The following is a 19,174-nucleotide window of genomic DNA, read 5'->3' on the forward strand; positions in this document are numbered from 1 at the left end:
AAAAAAAAAAAAAAAAAAAAACTACCTTATAAACCACTCAGACACCTATCTTTATCTTTTGCATTTATAAAAATGTCTCTGAACTTAATACTTGTTTGCCTAGACAATATAGAGGCCTTACTTTAATAGAAACCTACCTATAACATCATCATCTAAAATGAGACACAACTGTTTAAGAAAATTATTCTCAGAACTAAGAGACTGATTCAAGATCTCAGATCATATACTTCAATTTGTTCTTTCAACTGGTTCTATATTGTCTCCCCTGTGCTGGGGTGTTTTTGCATTGGTTTAAAGGAATATCTGAGATTGGGTAATTTATAAAGAAAATAGGTTTATTTGGCTAACAGTGTTGCACGTTGTACAAGGCACTGGCATCTCCTTGGCTTCTGGGGAGGCTTAGGGAGTTTTTACTTATGGCAGAAGGTGAAGCAGGAGCAGGCACATCACAGGGCAAAAGAAGGAACAAGAGAGTAAGGGGAAAGATGCCACACTCTTTTAAATGTCGAGATCTCATGAGAACTCACTCAGTACTGCAAGCACAGAACCAAGTGGATGGTGCTGAGCTAATAATGAGAAATCTGCCCCAGTGATCCAATCACTTTCCAAAAGGCTCTACCTCCAACACTGGTGATTATAATCCAATATGAGATTTAGAAAGGATAACATCCAAACTATATCATTCTGCCCGGGGCCTCAAACCTCATGTCTTTATGACATTTTAAAATACAATCATTCCTTCTCAATAGTCCCCCAGAGTCTTAACTCATCCCAGCATTAACTCAAAAGTCTAAAGTCCAGAGTCTCATCTGAGACTCAAGGCATGTTCCTTCCACCTGTGAATCTGTAAAAAAAAAAAAAAAAAAAAAATTGACTACTTTACTTTTGAGATACAATGGCGATATGGGCCTTGAGTAAACATTACCATTCTAAAAGGAAGAAATTGGCCAAAAGAAAGGAGCTACAGGCTCCACACAAGTCTGAAACCCAGCAGAGCAATCATTAAATCTTAAAGGTCCAAAATTGCCTTCTATGACTCCATGTCTCACATCCAGTGCACAGTGGTGCAAGAGGTGGGCTCCCAATGCCTTGGGCAGCTCTAACCCTTGGCTTTTCTAGGCTCAGGATGCAAGCTGCTGGTGGACGTATTATTCTAGGGTCTGGAGGATGACAGCCCACCTCCCATAGCTCCACTAGCCAGTGCCCCACTGGGGACTCTGTGTGGGGGCTGCAACCCCATCTTTCCCCTTGGCACCACCCTTGTAGAGTACTTCTATGGAGGTCATGCCCCTGCAACAGGCTTCTTCCTGGAAACCCAGGGTTTTTTTTTTTTTTTTTTTTTCCACCCTCTGAAATCTAAGTGGAGGCTGCCAATGCTCCTTCACTCTTGTATTCTGAGTTTCTATTAACACCATGTGAAAATTGCGAAGGCTGACAGCTTGTACCTTCCAGAGCTGTGGTCCATGCTATACCTGGGACCCTTTGAACCAAGGCTTCTGGAGGGGCCTGGATTCAAGAAGCAGCCTGCTGGGGTGGTGCAGGGTGGTAGTAGCCCAGGCCCGGCCCACAAAACCATTCAGTCCTCCTAAGCCTCTGAGACTGTGATGAGAGGGGCTGCCTAGAAGAGCTCTGAAATACCTTCAAGGCCTTTTTCCCACTGTCTTGTCTGTTAACACTTGGCTTCTTTTAGTCATGCAAATCTCTAGCAACTGGTTGCTCCAAAGCTTGCTCGATTTCCTCTCCTGATAATGCTTTTTGTTTTACTCTGCCACATGGCCAGCCAGCAAATTTTCCAAACTTTTACACTCTGCTTCCCCTTTAAATATCAATTCAAGCTTTTAGGCATTTCTTTGCTCCTGCATCTGAGCATATGTTGTTAGAAGTAGCCAGGCCATATCTTGAATGCTTTTCTGTTTGGAAATTTCTTCCACTGGATACCCTAAGTCATCATTCTTAAGTTCAAACTTCTACAGATCCCTAGGCATGAGTAGAATGCAGCAAAACTTTTTGCTAAGATGTAACATGGCTGACCTTTGCTACAGTTCCCAGTAAGTCCCTCATTTTCATCTGAGACCTTGTCATCCTGGACTTTACTGTCCATATCAACATCAGCATTTTGGTCAAAACCATTTAACCAGTCTCTAAGAAGTTCCAAACTTCCCATCACGTTCCTGTCTTCTCTGAGCTCTCCAAACTCTGCCAACCACCATTTATTACCCAGTCTCAAAGATGCTTCCATATTTTTAGGTATGTTTATAACAATTCCCCACTCCTCAGTATCAATTTTCTGTGTTAGGCTTTATTAGTTCATTCTTGCATTGCTATAAAGAAATACCTGAGACTGGGTAATTTATAAAGAAAAATAGGTTTGATCGACTCACAGCTCCACAGGCTGTACAGGAAACATGATGCTGACATCTGCTTGGCTTCTGAGGAGGCTTCAGCAAACTTACAATAATGGTGAAAGGTGAAAAGGAGGCCACACTTCACATGGCCAGAGCAGGAGGAAGGAAAGATAGGGAGGTGTCACACACTTTTAAACAACCAGATTTCATGAGAACTCCATCATGAGAATAGCACCAAAAGGATGGTGCTAAACCATTCATGAAGGATGCACCACCATGATCTAATCAGCTCCCACCAGGTTCCACCTCCAACACTGGGGATTACAATTTCACATGAGATTTGGGTGGAGACACAGATCCAAACCATATCCTTCCACTTTGGCTGCTCCCAAATCTCATGTCCTTTTCATTTTGTAAAATCCAATCATGCCGTCCCAACATCCCCCAAAGTCATAACTCATTTCAGCATTAACTCAAAAGTCCAAATTCTCACCTGAGACAAGGATAGTCCCTTCTGCTGATGAGCCAGTAAAATAAAAAACAAGTTAGTTACTCCCAAGATACAATGGGGGTATAGGCATTGGGTAAGTAATCTCATTCCAAAAGGGAGAAATTGACCAAACAAAGGGGGCTACAGGCCTCATGCAAGTCCACAACTCAGCAGGGCAGTCATTAAATTTTAAAGGTTCAGAGTAATTTCCTTTGACTCCACATCCCATATTCAGGGCACACAGATGCAAGAGGTGGGCTTCCAAGGTCTTGGGCAGCTCTGCCCCTGTGGCTTTGCAGGGTTCAGCCCCCATGGCTGCTCTCAAAGGCTAGTGTTGAGCACCTGTGGCTTTTCTGGGCACAGGGTGCAAGCTGCCAGTGGATCTAACATTCTGGGGTCTCGAGGCTGTGGTGGCCCTTTTCTCACAGCTCCAACCACTCATTTTCCCTCCACACACCCTAGTAGACGTTCTTCATAAGGGCTCCATCCCTGCAGCAGGCTTCTGTCTGAACACCCAGGCTTTTTTATACATCCTCTGAAATGTAGGCAGAAGCTCCCAAACCTTAACTCTTGCACTGTGTACCCACAGGCTTAACACCATGTAGAAGCTGCCAAGGTTTACGGTTTGCACCCTCTGAAGCAGTGGCCCAACTGTACCTGAGCCCTTTTGAGCCATGGCTGGAACTGGAGCAGCCGGATGCAGAGTAGTGTCCTGAACCTGCATAGGGTAGGTAGTGGGGCCTTAGGCTTGGCCCATGAAACCATTCTTCCCTCCTAGGCCTCTGGGTCTGTGATGGCAGTGGCTACCTCAAAATTCTCTGAGATGCCTTCTGGGTCTTCTCCCCATTGTCCTGGCAATTAGCACTTGCCTTCCTTTTAGTTATGCAAATTTCTACAGCCTGCTTGACTTCCTCTCCTGAAAATGGGCTTTTCTTTTCTACCACATGGCCAGGCTGCAAATTTTCCAAACTTTTACACTCTGCTTCTCTTTTAAATATAACTTCCAGTTTCAGGTTATTTCTTTGCTCACACATATGAGCATATGTTGTTAGAAACAGCATCTTGAATGCTTTGCTGCTTAGAAATTTCTTCTACCAGATTCCCTAAATCATCACTGTCAAGTTCAAAGTTTCACAGATCCCTATAGCAGGGGCACAATGCCACCATGTTCTCTGCTAACACGTAACAAAAGTAATCTTTGCTCCAGTTCCCAATAGGTTCCTCATTTTCATCTGAGAATTCCTCAGCCTGGACTTTACTGTTCATATCACTATCAGCATTTTGGTCAAAACCATTCAACAAATCTCTAGGAGGTTCTAAACTTCCCCTCATCTTCCTATCTTCTTCTGAGCCCTCCACACTGTTCGAACCTCTGCCTGTTACCCAGTTCTAAAGTCACTTCCACATTTTCAGATATCTTTACAGCAATGTCCCACTCTTTGATAGAATCTCCTCTGTCACCCAGGCTGGAGCAGAGTGGCACAATTACAGTTCACTACAGCTTCAAACTCCTGAATTCAAGCCATCCTCCCATCTCAGCCTCCCAAGTAGCTGGGACCACAGGCGCCTGCCACAATCCATCCCTAGCTAATTTTATTTCCTTTTAGTAGACATGAGGTCTCGCCATGTGACCCAGGCTGGCCTCAAATTCCTGGGCTAAATAAATCCTCCTGCCTCAGCCTCAAAAAGTGCTGGGATTTACAGGTATGAACCACCATGCCCAGCCCAGGGTATTTTATTTTTCAGAAAAACAAGTCTGTTCGGAAATGAAGTTCAAAAGGAATGCAAGAATACAAGGGAAATCATTTTTTCCTAAAGTAATCTAACGCTGGAGTTGGCTGTGAGATGTCTCTATCTTCCAGCTTAATTCTATGTCAAGAATTCTTAACTATTCTTCTGCCAGACATATCTAACATATGACACATTCTTCCTAGAAAAACGCACATCTATGCATGTAATGTAAGGGTATGAATAGATCCTCCTGAAGCCCATCCAAGTGAAAATGTAATGCCAGATTAAAGACACCTTTTTGTGGGGGGTGGGCAGAGCACTAGAGGAGTTGTTAGACTGAGATCCCAATTCCCCAAAAATAGGCTTTATTAATGAAGTCCAGAATCATGATAACACTCAGATTGAGTTTAGGTATTTAGTTTGATAAATTACCTCACAGCCTGCTCCTAGCTGGAATATTACCCATAGTTAACTACGTCACAAATATTATAATATGAAAAAATGCACTTAATGCAAAACATTTTGACATTTACAGAAATAAACAACACAACAGTAAGATTTAGTAGCTCCTTGGAGTCATTATAGATTACAACTTTTACTGTTTTGTAGATAGATCTTTTACTATTTGACTGTCTCTTTTATGTCATTTAGGATTTCTTATCATTAGCATTTCATTCATGAAATTAGGATCCACCTTCTGAGAAGTACAATGTGGCTTCTTTTTATAAAAAGTGAGGCAGGCTTTCTATTTTTCCTTTCTGTTTCAGATCCCATTATTTCTTTGCTGTTTTCGATTTTTAGTCACTGTCTTTATCAGCATTTGGTTTTTATAATTCAAAACTCTCCTTATGATTTCAGTCAGTAACAGTGAATATCTCTTAATGTATGAAATAAAAATGAGTTTCTACTCTATTATTTGCGGTTGTCGTTTTTAAAAATCCTGTCACTTCCTCTTTGAGGGATAAGAACCCCAGATTGTTGGAGTGGGTTGGCTCTTGACTATACCAAAGATACTATATACTGATATCAAATTAGTTTCCCTAAAGGTTAATTTCATTCAGTGTGATTTTTTGGTTTATAATGCCACTTGCATGCTAGATAAAGGAAAAACTCTTTATCTTATTGTCCAAAGCCTCCACAATTTGATTCCAGCTATCTTTCCAGCCTTATGTTTCACTATTCAAATACTACACTATTTTCCTGGACTCCAATAAAATGTTTCCCAGGACTACCCCTTCCTAATCCCCAACACCACTTCCATCTCTGTTGAAATCAAACTTGCTATTTTTTTTCCTTCAAACGTTTATTTACTGTTTGATTTGTATGCCATCTCTTCAATCGGGGATTTATTTAGTATATTGCTTAATTTTATTTTATAGTTTTATTTAAAAATCAAATTGTCTTGTTCTCTATTTTTTATATGTGTTCTAAGAACCCAACAATACTCAAGTATGCGGAGAATGTCATTCATCTTGTTTGCCTCCCACTGCCCAAGGAGTTACACTTAACCAACGCTCTAATAAATATTTGTTTAATATAATAGAAGACTAATCAGTTTAATTCAACAAACATTGTGAAGAATTGACTATGTGGAATATATTTAGTACTGTGAAGGTTACAAAGATTAATAAGATTTCATCTCTTCTCTAAAGGATTCTATCATCATGTAAAAAGACAGGTAATTCAAAATAGATTATTATGAAAAGTTCTATAAAAGAAGTATGAATGAAATATTATGTGAGCATTGGTGAAAGGGTGATTAAATATTTTTTTTTAATGTAAGTTTAGGAACTGATTTATAGGAAATGGAAGGGAATGAGTTGGACACGGTGGCTCACGTCTGTAATCTCAGCATTTTGGGAGGCTGAGGTGGGCGGATCACAAGGTCAGGAGTTTGAGACCAGCCTGACCAACATGGTGAAACCCCATCTCTACTAAAAATACAAAAATTAGCCGGTGTGGTGGTGTGCACCTGTAATCCCAGCTACTCAGGAGGCTGAGGCAGTAGAATTGCTTGAACCCAGGAGGCAGAGGTTGTAGTGAGCCGAGATGATCGTGCTGCTGTACTACAGCCTGGGTGACAGAGCAAAATTCTGCCTCAAAAAAAAAAAGGAATTGGAAGGGAAAATCCATGGTAGGTCATGTTGTTTTTATGTAAAGTTTTACATGATTGTATTTTTATTATTAAAGTTAAATAATCAGATATGATGTGATAGTTCATTTTGGTTTTTTTATATATTTGACATCCCTGAAAGAAAATATAGAACAGTCCCATGACAATTACACATAGAAATATATAGTCTTAGAATATGACCTTCGGACAATTCAAACGTTAGAACATCAGTCTACCAATGTCTGTTTTATAACAACATTTTTACATATAATTATATAATCAATTATGCCATTCTTCTGCCAATATGTTCCTTTCCAGTGTCATCTAGATATTTGTTGAATTCAAATGAAGTGATAAGCACTGGTGAACTAGAACTAGTGACCACAAAATATTTTTTTTGCTTTCTGCTGCCAGTCACAAGTATATTATTTACTAAGTTGTGATTTATCAGAAAGTAATATAGACTTGGCATGGACTTTTTTTTTTTCCTTTTTTCTTTTTGAGACGGAGTTTCGCTCTTTTTGTCCAGGTTGTAGTGCAATGGCCTGATCTTGGCTCACTGCAACCTCTGCCTCCCGGGTTCAAGCGATTCTCCTGCCTCAGCCTCCCAAGTAGCTGAGATTTGGGATTACAGCCATGCGCCACCACCCCGGCTGATTTTGTATTTTTAGTAGAGACGGGGTTTCTCCATGTTGGTCAGGCTGATCTTGTACTCCCGACCTCAGGTGATCCACCTGCCTCGGCCTCCCAAAGTGCTGGGATTATAGGCGTGAGCTACCGCACCCGGCCGGCATGGACTTTTAAAAGTGTCTGACAAATACGATGTCAGGGAACATTTGGTGGTAATCTCCAACTGATGTGAACACATAGTTCAGCCATATGCCTTATGTTTGATTTACGATTTTCAAACCTAGGGGCCAACAATTTCAAGGTGACTACACTACCTTAGAAAGATAATGGCATTTACCAAGTCATTTCTTAAAACTTCTCCACGAGAAGGCCCGATGAAACTCACATGAACATACATAAACTTCACTTAAGAAAAGCAACAACCCAGAAGTCACTGAGCTAAGCTACCTTTCATACTAAATGACCCTTCATCATTGGACATTGGTAACCTGACGTGTTTATGCTGCTGATAGAAGCCACAGTGCCGTAGCAATTACTGCTTCTAGTTGCCCTAGTACCAGACCAGATAAGCTCCATGTACCCTTCATGGAAGATTCTAGAAGCCCACAGCCTGTGCAAACTGTCTCTTCAAGTGTTAGCAAACATGTATTGAATCGATTTTTTTCAGCCTGATATTTACCTTACTAGATAAAAATTTTACTTCACAAGAAGATTAAGGAAGAAATAAAATTAAAAATGTATTTAGTGGAACCTGTGTGTTCTCCAAGAAGATAATACTCTGAAATGCTAAAAAGTCAGTATCAGGGATTCTTTTCTAGTTACACCAGAAATAGGGCAAGGATAGCCTTTATTGTTAATAGTGCAAGACTAAATTCTGTGTTCCTTAACCAAAACCAAGTGTTCTCTTTTCAGTCCATTACCTCTTTTCATAGGTCCCCAAGATCTATATCTATAGTTACTGATTTGGCCTTCAACTTACTGAAAACTGACTTTCTCAATGACTTTAGTATCCTCAGGCCTGACTATGAATATCCAGAAAGAGTTGAGGGAGAGAAGAGAACAATTATACATGACTAATCATAAGTGACTAGGTTAGGGTAGACTAAATTTTCCTGACTGGGTGGATTCCTTCTTCTGCTTAGTTTAATAATAAAGCCCAAACAAATAGGAAGAGATTTCCACATTAAAGTCAACTGCTAAGTTTGAACTTCCCTATTCTTTCCTTACATTGACGCTTGTCCCACCCCTCATTAAGGGACACTTTAGTGCCCAGGCAGATCCCCGAAGTCCCCTTTTATTGCTTGTTGTAAATTCCTTTCCCCGGGTTCAGGGTGCTTCCCTTTCTCCCTCCCTCCCATTCAGTGTGGTTTTGCCTCCTGTAGCCCTTAATTGGATCCCCTGAATGATGAAGTTAAAGCTGCCTTCTGAAGGCCTTTATATACAATTACACATTTTCTTGTCTTCATCTCCTTCTCTGTCCTATTTTTCTCATTCTCTTGAATCTTTTCGTGAGAAAACTTTCATAATAAATCATTTGCACATGAAATCTCATAGAAGGATCTGCTCTTGGGGAAACTGACCTAAGTCCAATTTACTCTCCAAATATTTAGAAACAAATTGTATATAAAAAATAAAGGAGGTTGACTTTTGCATGAAAATGATATCATGGGCAAATCAAAATACAAACTAGAAAAACACATTTGGAACCTGTAACAAAGTACTAATTTCTTCTATTACGTAAAGAGCTCTTAAGCAACCAATTCCAAATGATCAAAAATCAGCAAAGACAATATGAATGACTCAAATTTTCTGAAAATAAATTATGATTAAATTGACAATGAGATACCATTTTTACATTACTCAGGTTGACAGAGACTTTACAAAGTATTGTAATACAGTGTTTGCTTGAGTGTAGGAAAGTAAGTACTCAATTTTTGAAGGAAGTGCTAACTGGATGCAATCTCTTTAAGAGTCAACATCATCTATTATGCTATAAAATGGACATTATATACCTTTTCAACCCTAATCGCTTTCTCTGTCATTGAAACAAATTCTGCAATATCAGTTGTCACCCTGAAATTGTTTATTACTTGTTTGTGTCCTCCCACTAGTACGCAGGCTCCGTGAGAACAGGACTAGCTCTGTGTGGCTTATTACAGTATCCTTCAAGCCCAGGGCTTGGCATGGAATTAATGCTCCATTAACATTTGTTAAATTGCCACATCAATAAATTAAGTAGTTGGCACCTATGGCATAATTTGAGATGCTCCATGACCCTAAAAAATGTCTGACATTCTCACTTAGGCAATCAATGAAAACAGAGACAGTCTATTAAAATGCACTAACATGATCATGGTAATATATAACATAAATATATTTATATGCTTATATAAGTATAAATATGTAATATAAGCTATTACAGCATGACAATCCTCATAGAAGTAAATTAGCCAAGGAACTGGAGCAAAAGAGAAGTACATTTTAACTGCGGTTTTGGGCCAGGAAAGATCAAATAATTTGGTAGAATTTAATTAATTGCTAACAAGTAATTTAATTAATCAATTTAATTTAATGGATGCTAGACCTTGGCTATAGAGTGAAGAGCCTTAAGTAGGTTGTAGAGATTATAGTCTAGAGGATTCCTAAAATTAAGATTCTTAAGCACAGAGGCGAAACCAGAATCAAAATCAAAGCAGGCAGAGTACTTGCAAGTGTAGTACAGAGAAGCGAAAAAGCAGAGAAGTGAAAACACAGAGCAGAACTGAAGGCATCAGAGCAGTCCGAGCACTGAGAAGCAGCAAGTTGCAGCAGGAACCAGGATACCAGCAAACCCCGCAGCGCAGGCGCACGAGGGACGATGGGAAGTTCACGGCATTATTGCTGGATGAGGAAGGGAGGCAATGAAGGTAGCAGCAGATTTAAACGGGCATATGACAAAAATAATGGATATACCCAATGTTGCCATTAGGAATATAGAAGGCGGCAGAGTTGATGTGGGTAACAACCTCCGTTCCTTCTGGTAACACCGTTTTCCATTTCTCAGGGGCGGCTAGGGCTGCCCTTGACTGTGGACGGCGACGCCACAGGAGACTGAGGGTCCTGGGCACAGATTGGTTTTAATCAAACCTATGGTATGGGTCCTTGGTTCCAGCCACACCCCTTGTGGCGCTTTCTAGAATTTTCTCTCCCTCGGATTCTGAAACTTTGTATCTTTGAAGATGGCCAGAAACATCTCTCAAGCCAGCATTTTGATGGAACACGTGTCTTGAACTGAAGAACTCACATGGCCTCATCCCCACTGGTTTATTTTCCTCACCCTAGCTGCTGAACTAAGGCTCTCTAGGACTTTGCCAATGGAGTAGATATGGCTCTGATATCTGAATCCAAGGGATGAGACTGAAACTTGCTTTGTCTGGGGGTAAAAAGTTGAGTGGTATCTGTTAAATGGGGATAATAAGTGTGCCTACCTGATGGAGTAGTATTAGAATTAAATGTGTTGATATATGTAGAGTGAGAGAGAGAAAAATAAGAGAGGGAAGGAAAGAAAGAAAAGTAAAAATGGTGGTGACTATTCAACTCTCTCTTTAGGTTTAGGACTTGAGCTAGATCAAAGCTGGTGCCCTTTATCCTGGTTCGTCATTTGTGCTTTTTTTTTTTTTTTTTTTTGAGACGGAGTCTTGCTCTGTCGCTCAGGCTGGAGTGCGATGGTGCTATCTCCCCAACCTCTGCCTCCAGGGTACAAGCAATTCTCCTGCGTCAACTTCCTGAGTAGCTGGGATTACAGGCATGCACCACCATGCCCGGCTAATTTTTTGTATTTTCAGTAGAGACAGGGTTTCACCATGTTGGCCAGGCTGGTCTCAAACTCCTGACCCTGTGATCTACCTGCCTTGGCCTCCCAAAGTGCTGGAATTACAGGTGTGAGCCACCATGCCCGGGCCCCTCATTTGTGCTTTATATCACAACAATTTGTAGGCCAGTATGAGTGGAGGCAGACGTCACCCACTCTTCATTGTGTTTTTCTGAGGAAGCTGTGTAATAAGTCTGACTTTCAGTCAATCACTTGGCCAGGTTAGAAGGTACTATAATCAGATGATGAAAGATCTCATAAATAACTCAAACTCATCTTTAACTTAGGTAAAACGTTTGTTTCTTAGTTTAAAGGTCTTCTAAGTTCTTCCATCCCATGATATGAGAAGTTGGTAAATATGAGTACAGCACTTCCATTTTCCTGATCAAAATTGAGTTAATTAAGTCAAAACATGAAACATAATTGCCAGACTGACACTTCTAATTATTTGGAGTAAATGAACAAAAAACAATGGTTGAGTGAAAAAAATTAAGAAATGAGGCGACCATTTTGTTAAAGTTATCTCGATCACTGGTTTCGAGAAAAGAGTACTATACTGTGATCTAACTAAATGTTTAACTTTGAAGACATTTAGACTGTGAGTTCTAATTCCTTTTTTAGAAAAGTGAGGTTGATTCTATCAACAAAATATGATGGCTAATTATACAAGCAGAAAGATTTCCATTATCTACATACTGTATCAGACAATTAAAATATTTTCTCCCTTTTCTAGAAAATGTCTGTGTTTGCTTAATATTTTTATCTTTATAAGATGGTAATTTGTCCACTAGAGGACAAGGTAAAGAGCAACCTTAGAATTAGCTAGAACTGGTTTTTGTAGCTTTGGACTGGTGGACAAGTTATCATATTTTTTCTAATGCTTATTTTCTCATTTCACAAATGAGGATGATAATTCTTACCCTAGAGTGTTGCTGCAATGTTTAAATGTAATAATCAATTACTTAATTATGGAAAATTGGTAGATGACTTCAAAATCAGTTGTTGATTGGCTGATTTTAGAGATTTGGTAGAAATTGCTTTAATATTAACCTGTCTCAATGAAATTTTAATGCAAGAGTTGCTGTTTTTATTTTAACATTTAAAATTATAACAAATATCATGTTTCATTAAAACAGTTTAGTCCATCAATAAGTGTTACTTGCAGCTTAGATTTTTGAAATTGTAGCTATTGTATGTTAAGAGCAAATAAGCCACACACAAGTGAATAACAACAATATTTTTTGTCAACCATAAACATTCATTAAGTAGCTAAAGTACTAATTACATGCAACCTTGGGAGACTCACTACTCTGTAATTATCTTTACAACTGAGCATGTGCCTTTTGAAGTTTCTGTTTAGTCCTCTAAAGTTATTTTGCTATTTGCTCTGGTTCTTTTGTGTTGTTTTCAAGCAAAAGAGTAGATTTTATAAAGAACTTGTCTCCATCTCCCAACCTCATGTTTGGTCCAAACTCTTCAAAAATTCTGAAGTGGAACAGCCCCCAATTCTAATAAATATTCTTGGGTTGTTTTTGTTTGTTCATTTGTTTTTTAAGACAGAGTCTTGCACTTTTGCCTGGGCTGGAGCGCAGTGGTGTGATCTCGGCTCATTGCAGCCTCCACCTGCCGGGTTCCAGAGATTCTCCTGTCTCAGCTTCCTGAGTAGCTAAGATTACAGGCATGTGCCACCATGCCTGTCTAATTTTTGTATTTGTAGTGGAGATGGGATTTCACCACGTTGGCCAGACTGGTCTTGAACTATTGACCTCAAGTGATCCTCCTGCCTCAGCCTCCCAAAGTGCTGGGATTACAAGCGTGAGCCACCACCAGGCCTGGCCTTATTGGGTATTGTTTATAGCTGATTTCCCTCAAAGTTCCTTCTTTTTCTGTGCCTTGTCCTAGTTGATGAGTATCAGGGACACTGTTACCTTGTCATCAACTACTCAGATGCTCAGTCGCCTGTTGCTTTAGCATTGAGTTCCTGTTTCTCTTGTCTCAGGTGAGAATCATAGAGCACTCCTATTTTCCTCTGTTCTTGGTAAGGAGGCAAACACAATTACCTAGTCTTCTCATTCGTAAGTGTTAATATGCTTAGGTTATCATGGGATGGTGTAGGGGGGCAGAGAGAACTACAAATATTAATACATCTTTGTAATGTCACGAAAAAGCTGAAGTTGCAGTTAATTTTCTTTTTGGAGGGCATGTGCCATACATTTATGATATATGTTATATGTTAGATGTTTAGATATTATTTAATAATAGCAATAAAAGCAATACTTGTTATTAATGTTGCTCGTAACTTATAGATGTAACAAATACGCTAATAGCTAAAGTAAGTTGGTATGAGTTTGGTACTGAGAAATAATCCTGTTAACTATTGCTTGTTTGATTTTTGGTAACTGTTCTTCCTCCCATTTTGTGCAATGAAAGTACAACCAGCCTGTTTGGTCGGACTAATGTATAACTACCAAAAACTGCAAAAATATCTGGATTCTATATTAATAATGTGCTTTGCCCCTACTTGTTTTAAATGTCACTTACTTAAATGTTATGTGCTTATTCCATTAATTCAGTTTAAAAGACTGAAAACTTTCTGGATAAATCACACTTTAGAAGTCAGAAAAATATTTCAACTGGGTTGAGGGAAGGAAGCTTGAAGTCTGAGTTTAAACAGAGAGTATTTTTAGTCGACTCCCTTACAAAGTTGCAAAGAGGTAGTCGAAATAATGCAATGTACACTAAGGCTTGGGTTAATCTGACATGCTGATAGAATCATGATCCATGAAGACTTCCTTGAGTAGGTTCCTTCTCAGAAGCACATATGTAGTGATACTCACCGTCATTGAGGCACAGCACCATCATCGGATCTGGCTCCACTGCAGTATAAATTTGTTGAGTACTTCATTTCCACCAGAACAATTCCTTCATAGCTCACATATTTTGGTTACTTTTTGTCTCTTTACTTCTTAGGGAAGTTTTAATGTTAGCAGTTCTGTGAATTATTAAATGGTCCTGGGCGTGGCCCTTCTTTTTTGATACTTTTTACTGCATTTCATACAGGAGTGGATGGTCACAGGGGACAATATTATTAATAATAATAACAGGAACAACTTACATTTATGGAATACCTTCTTTTTGCCAGGTATAAAGACAAAAAATTACTCTCTAAGTTCTGGGGCTGGGGCCCATGAATTGAGTTGACAAAAGACAGATTAAGAAAATAAAAGCATATACATTATATTTAATATTTTTACTGCACACATAAGCCTTTATAAGAAAAATGAAGAGCCAAAAAAGCAACTCAGGCCAAGAGCTTATATACTTTTTAAACAAAGAGTGCTAAATTGTGGGGAAATGATAAAACAAAGGAAAAGAGTTTAAGCTTCTAGAGGCAGTAATTTGTGGGAAAGTGACAGAAAATACACAGGAAAATCTAATGAAAGATAAGGAGTATTTTAGTAGTTTTGTTTGTTCTGATCCCTTTCAGTATTGCCCCCCAGTCTCCAGTGGTAAGAATGTTCTCTTCCTGAGACAGGGGGAGCCTCTTTCACATGGAAAATTTTGTGTCGTACCTGAGGCAGAAAGAGGAAAGTCAGAGAGCCCTTCTTGCCTCTGCTGTTGCTCAATCACCTTCAACCCAAAAAAATCAACATGCTGGGCTGGGCACAGTGGCTCGTGCCTGTAATAGCAGCACTTTGGAAGGCCGAGGAGGGTGGATTACCTGAGGTCAGGAGTTCAAGACAAGCCTGGCCAACATGGCGAAACCCCGTCTCTACTAAAAATACAAAAATTAGCTGGGTGCAGTGGTGCGTGCCTGCAATCCCAGCTACCTGGGAAATTGAGGCAAGAGAATCGCTTGAATCCAGGATGCGGAGATTGTGGTGAGCCAAGATTGCACGACTGCACTCCAGCCTGGGCAACAAAGTGATACTCCGTCTCAAAAAATAAAATAAAATAAAATAATAAAAATAATCCACATACCAAAGTAGCATATTTTGGGGTAGCATGTTCTGAATTCCTTCATTTCCCCATCTGAAACTTCACCATAACTTTCTCATAATAAAATCTGAATTAATGGCTATGGAGAGAAGAATCAGTTTAGTAGCTGAGTGAGTGATAGATCTTCAAAAGAAGAATATACAGCTTAGAATGAGAATAAATAACCAGAAAAGTGCAAACCTAAGCACATTTCTCCATATCCTGTTAAACCAATCTCCCAACTGTGGGAATAGGTCAGTCTAATAAAATGGTTGAGCTTCATTATCTTATGGAGAATGTTAATCTTTTTTGTTCAAAGGTATAAATCAGGCAATATTTGTACCAACTGACTCACAAAGAGGCAGCATTTTCATTAACTGCACAAGATAAAATGATCAGTGTTGTTCATGAACAAAAATTGGAAACTGTAATTCTCCAGATCTAGTGTGTTCCACAACTGTTGTTATTGGTCGTATTGATGTCTCCACACCTTCATTTTCATGTGCCTCTGTCAGTTTGTAAAAGCAGAAAATGTCGTGAAATATTTGACATAGGAGACCTGCAATCTGGCTCTGGCAGCTAAAAGGCTTGATTTTGTCACCTGACCAAGTTAATCCAGATTTTTGATCTATTTATATACAATTTCTGGTGTTAGGGAGCCTAATCAGGAGAGCAGCTGAGCTACCCCACCCAGGTTGTGCAAGAGTGGCCTATGAACCAGCCAACACATTTGGTGATTTGGCAAAACTTTGTGCTATAAAAGGTAGTTCTAGAATCACTTATTGTTACCGGATGGAAGGTCTTGACTGAGAGTTTTCCAGGTTTTGGGAGTGTTGAACAAAGAATTGAACAAAACACGCAAACAAAGCAACAAAAGAATGAAGCAACAAAAGCACAGATTTATTGAAGTGAAAGTAGCCTCCACAGAGTAGGAGCAAACTTGAGCAAGTGGCTCAAGAGCCTCATTGCAATGTTCTTCAGGGTTTCAAATTAAACTAAAAGAATTTGGTAACATCCCTAAGTACCCTTTAGAGGCCTGCAATTGTTTATACCCTATGCAAATGAAGGATTGGCCTGTGACCAATCAGAGACTGAAGTGAAGGCTTGGTTTGAGACCAGTCAGAGGCTGAAGTGGAGGTTGGCCCACAACCAATCAGAGGCAATTCTCATTTGTGAGGTAGGGGAGGAGAGTTTTGTAGAGGGCAGGAACTCTGGCCCCTTTTCACTTGGGCATGGAGAGGTGGGATTTTCCTTTTGGTCCAATTCCAAGAAGTCAGCCACAGTTTGTCCTCAGGCTTCTTGTCTCCTGACCCTATTCTCCTGCCTCATTATGACCTCCATGAAGGGTTTGAGGATGTGGTGTATGGAGTCAAACTACAGGGTTTGACTGCAATATTGTCTTGGCTGGTTACTTGGGAAGAGATCAGTACCATATTTGTTTTTAATTGGAAAAGTTTTTTTTTTTTTTTTTTCCCAACATCTTTGCTTGAGCAAGGGACAATTCTTGAGTGTGCACAGAGGTTTTTCCTTGCCTGATGAACTCACCAGAAGTAAAAGTAGAGTGACATTGTTTTTCTGGCCATGGATACCATACTCTTTCATTAATTTATCATCCATAGTTGGTCTACCTTGTACCCCATGGACAGGAATAAAAACTAATTCAGGTTTGTTCATGCTATCCGGATGTTGACACAAGCAATAATTATATTGTTTAGTTGACATGACCAAGGTTTGAGAAACTCGTGCAAGGGTGGTGTCAGGTTTGTGTGAAACCTATGAAGAAAAGAATGAGGTTAATATGAAAGAGGCAGCATTTGAAAGAAAGCCCATAGTGGAGGATCAGAGAGAGAATAGGATAGATTGAGACAAGTAATCTCCAGTGAGCTTCTCAATAAATGGGAGGTTTTGTTGAAAAAGATCCTCCCTTTACTCCCCCCACACACCAGGAAGGAGAGAAACTTAAAGGGGAAAAATAGATGAAAGCAAAGTTTTCTGACCTGTGATCTTGAGGAAAGCTGTTTGCTTTGTGGTGTCATCTTGCTTCTAGAGCCTTGGCTCTGAAATCCTTACTATGAGGTCACCTGTAGGGATGGTCTTTCAGTTGTCCTGAGAGTGATGACTGGCTCTACCTTGATGTGGCTCACATGAATTCAGACAGTATGATAGCAGTGTAGGTGGTTAGCAGTACTTCATAAAGTCCTTCCTAGCAAGGTAACAGTACACACTTTTTCTAAAAATCTTGATGTATACTTGATCTCCTGGTTGAGAGAGATGGCTTGATGGATTTTTTCCTATAAGTTCTTTTTACGTCTAGATTTTTATGTTCTACTTGCCCTGATGATTGAGGATGGTATGAAGTAAGAAATTTTAATGAGTAATCCAGAGATTTTGGGAGGGAGTTATTTCTACTAAAAAATGAGCTTCTTGGTCTGATTCAATCTATAAAGAAATGCCAAGATGAGGAATAACCTCAGTTGTTAATTTCTTTACCACTGTCATGGTGTCTCTTGAACCTGGGAGACAGAGGTTGCAGTGAGCCGAGATCGCACCACTGCACTCCCGCCTTGGTTACAGAATGAGACTCTGTCTCAAAAAAAAAAAAAAAGTGTTACAATGAAGGAATTTGTTAATAGGGCCTGTGTATAGCTGGTCTGCTACTGTGTTGAGCGGTGCAGTGTCTTATTAAGTCATAAGAGAATGGACACAGAATGGGGGAATGGGGAATGTGGAGGTAAAGAAGGGAACCTAATGTAAGAATACTGAATTTGCCAACTAAGATACCAGCTGTGACTACTTCATGCAGGAATGGGGACATGCCTGATGCCATAGAGTCTAATTGACTTGAGAATGTGAAAGGAAAATAAAAACTCAGGACCCCAATTCACCATGACAAAAGGAAAAAAAAATTAAGCTGAAATGTGAGTTGTGCAAGAAACTGCCTTTTCTTTTGTTCCTAAGCAGATAGTTAGAGATAAAATGTTAAATAACTCCACAGGTAGTTACTTGTGTTCACCTTATCTTATGTAAAGTGCAGATTTACTGAGCGCTGAATAAATACATAATTGACTATTCCCTACCTACTTCTTTTCCCTTGCAACATGTGGATTATCATACCTTCCTTCTTTCCACAACGGCCTGCCTTTCCCCTTTAAATACTGAGGCCCTCAAATTCATTTTTGGAAAAAGGTATGGACCACAGACTGTTTCTGTGATTCCATGCTTATTTCTTCTGGGGATATGCTTAACTTTGGCAAAATAACCTTCTAAATTGATTGAGACCTGTCTCTGATACTTTCTGTTTTACAAGAAATATAGTATAGGATATCTGTTGATGAAAAGAGTCAAACTGTAAAATATTTGAAGAGATTTATTCTGAGCCAAATATGAGTGATCATGGCCAGTGACACAGTCCTCAGGAGGTCCTGAGAACATGTGTCCAAGGTGGTTGGGGCATAGCAGGACAAGCCACAGACAAAACCCCTCAGACACTGAGTTAAAGAAGGAAGGGCTTTATTCAACCAGGAGCTTTGGCAAGACTCATGTCTCCAAAAACTGAGCTCCCCAAGCGAGTAATTCCTATGCCTTTTAAGGGCTTACAGCTCTAAGGGGGTCCGCATGAGGGGATCATGATTGATTGAGCAAGCAGTGGGTATGTGACTGGGTGCTGAAACAGAACAGTACAGGGATTTTCACAGTGCTTTTTCACACAATGTCTGGAATCTATAGATAACATAACCAGTTAGGTCAGGGGTCAATCTTTAACCAGACCCAGGGCATGACGCCGGGCTGTCTGCCTGTGGATTTCATTTCTGCCTTTTAGTTTTTACTTTTTCTTTCTTTGGAGGCAGAAATTGGACATAAGACAATATGAGAGGTGGTCGCCTCCCTTATTTGTACAGCTTGGTTTTATGTATTTTAGGAAGGCATGAGACATTAATCAAATACGTTTAAGAAATACATTGGTGGCCGGGTGCGGTGGCTCAAGCCTGTAATCCCAGCACTTTGGGAGGCCGAGACGGGTGGATCACGAGGTCAGG

At 39.8% G+C, this 19,174-nt stretch overlaps 1 protein-coding gene across 3 annotated transcripts in view; it reads left to right on the plus strand.

Annotated features, from left to right (window-relative positions):
• Positions 1-17,227: 17,227 nt before the first annotated feature.
• SPAM1 (sperm adhesion molecule 1 (PH-20 hyaluronidase, zona pellucida binding)) overlaps positions 17,228-19,174 on the plus strand; it is a 49,740-nt gene continuing 47,793 nt past the window's right edge. For 2 of the 3 annotated variants that reach the window (XM_011951745.1, XM_011951744.1), the window contains exon 1: positions 17,846-18,055. The gene's annotated coding sequence lies outside the window, so the exon portion shown is untranslated. Of the gene's footprint in view, positions 17,349-17,845; positions 18,056-19,174 lie in introns of those variants that run through there. The other variant, XM_011951743.1, reaches the window with a different exon arrangement.

Source organism: Colobus angolensis, unplaced genomic scaffold (assembly GCF_000951035.1).
Source record: "Colobus angolensis palliatus isolate OR3802 unplaced genomic scaffold, Cang.pa_1.0 Scaffold326, whole genome shotgun sequence".
In the NCBI taxonomy this organism is placed as follows: Eukaryota; Metazoa; Chordata; class Mammalia; order Primates; family Cercopithecidae; genus Colobus; species Colobus angolensis.